Source organism: Poecilia latipinna, unplaced genomic scaffold (assembly GCF_001443285.1).
Source record: "Poecilia latipinna isolate Pla-1442-1.1 unplaced genomic scaffold, P_latipinna-1.0 Scaffold3068, whole genome shotgun sequence".
NCBI lineage: Eukaryota > Metazoa > Chordata > Actinopteri > Cyprinodontiformes > Poeciliidae > Poecilia > Poecilia latipinna.
Window position 1 is genome coordinate 6,672 of NW_015115684.1, and position 2,296 is coordinate 8,967.

At 37.8% G+C, this 2,296-nt stretch overlaps 1 long non-coding RNA gene across 1 annotated transcript in view; it reads left to right on the plus strand.

Annotated features, from left to right (window-relative positions):
* Window positions 1-6: 6 nt before the first annotated feature.
* Window positions 7-2,296, plus strand: part of LOC106940035 (uncharacterized) — a 9,730-nt gene continuing 7,440 nt past the window's right edge. The window contains exon 1 of the long non-coding RNA XR_001422980.1: window positions 7-437. This is a non-coding gene — a long non-coding RNA (uncharacterized LOC106940035). The remainder of the gene's footprint in view (window positions 438-2,296) is intronic.

Genomic DNA, 2,296 nt, shown 5'->3' on the forward strand with positions numbered 1-2,296 from the left:
AAGAGAGTTTGTAGGTTTGATAGCGAATGTGAGAGAGTTTGATAGTTCGTGTAAGAGGGTTTGTAGGTTTTGGCCTATGGGGCCTCTCATAATTTTGGGTCTTTGAAGGCATGTTCTACCTCTAGGTTCAGGCTGGGGGGGCCTGCTGCAACCCCTACCCTATCTATTTATCCTTCCCTGATATGTCACAAACATGTTACAATTGTGGGAAGAATTGTCTAATGTTGATTTCTAAATCAGCACCATACTGAGTTTATTTAGAAATCAACACTGGACTAGATTGCTTTTTGTATAACACACTCATGTTGTTGAATTAACACTGTATTTTTAACATACAACACTTGCACTGGAAATCTGACACTTCCGAATTTGCTGTGTACTTTTCTTTTTCAGCCTTTGCCCAAGGAGCCATCGTAGGACAAAGGGGAAAACAGCAAGTATGAATTTTGGATAACAAGCTCATTTATGCTGATTTGTATGCTGATAATCTGATCTTGGTTTGAGACATTTTGTGCTATGTATTTCCACTGTTATGATAACTTTAAGCAAAAATACCATATTGGAGTTGTAATTTATAAAAAAGCAAAACAAAAAAAGGTAGAAAGTTAATTAATTAGGCTATTTTATTTTTTTATATACAGGAGGGCAGAAGTCAGGAAGCCATATTTTAAATTTAAAAAGTTACAAAATGTCTAGAGGTTCATTAAGCAAATCAGCATTTGGTCTCTATTCATGTGTTTTCTACTAACACATTTATGATAAGCTGAACCTGTCTTAAGCCCTGGGCTATATTTGAAACCTCCATTTCATAAACACTCATGTTTAGTCAGCAACAGCCCCACAAATGTGAGGTGAAGCTGCGCTCTGCAGCCCTTTGGCTCTGAGGACCCGAGATGATCGGGGAATTTGTGAAATACAGCAAGTCTCTTTATCACATTGCCAGGTCAGAGATAAATTTAAAGAAAATCCTGTTATTTTTTAATGTCTTCGTAATTACAGCTGTTTGGCAACTTTGTCACAACAGAAATGAAAGATCGACATCTTGTTTAGTCGCATAGTTTTGTTGCACAGTCTGTTTGGGGAATAAGTCAGGCTTTAGAACATTATTTTTGTAAACACGGTCAGAACCTAGAGTCGGGCCTCTTAAAAGTATAGGACGGTAGAAACAGTTAATTGTGGATGAAGTAAAACCACAAAGGAATTTTCAATTTGTCAGGATGTAGGCACTTTGATGATTTGTTGAGGTAAAGAAACGTGAAATGGGTAGTTTTATGATACATAACGACAAAAACAGCTCCCCTGGGTTTACATCAAAGGCAAAAGCTTCTTCAAAAGTCCAAGCTTTCTTTCAAAACAAAGGAGAAGAGAATGAATCCAAGAATAGTTCTTGACAAAAGTAATTTGTGAAAATGTTGTATTTATGAAATAACCTATACAAACAAGAATTGCTAGTGCTAGGATTGTGTATCCTACACCCTTTTACACCAACATCGTCCTATTAAAAGTCGGTCAGGCTAGAGCAGATGATTCATACCCGCATGGCAAATAAAAACATGGGGAAATGTGCGAAAGAATAAAATGAATCCGTCCAGGGAACGTATCTGTGAAGCTTTTATATTCTGCAAAACCACAAGTATTTAGAAGCAACACGCTTTATGTCCCCTAGCCAATAACCGAAGATTGATTTTTCCCTCCTCCACTGAGAAAACTAAATGAATTGCATACAATTACCAAAGACAGGGAGAACAGGGGAATTGGTGGAGTCATAAATATTTATTTGCCTGGCCCTGGGAATTTGTGCAATTCTATGTGGATTTGCCAACTTATATTTAAGTGTCTGCATGATTTATATGGGGGGTCATCAAATGTCACATTTGTCCACTGTTGCCCTGAATCATTTATGCATTAACATTTATAGATTAATACGTATAACATTAGGCCTGTCGCAATAAATGATAAATCAATTAATCGCATGATAAATTAAACCCATCGACCTCATTTTAATTATCGGCTTTATCGTCTCTTCCTGCCTTTTTTTCTTTCTCTTGATGACACTGAATGAAAAACGGCTCAACTCCAGTGCTCTCCACTGACCCCTCCCTTCCTAATTTCCTTAGTGCAATGTCCAGTGCACATGACAGTTGTCGGCCGATTTTCGGCCCATTTTCAAAACCTGAGAGACCACACATTAGCAGATAGAAATCCTAGGTACAACGGTTCGATTGGGTTCAATCGTGCCATGTTGTGTCCAGCCACACAGCCATTATTTTGGACTTGTAGCCCAAAATAATGGCTA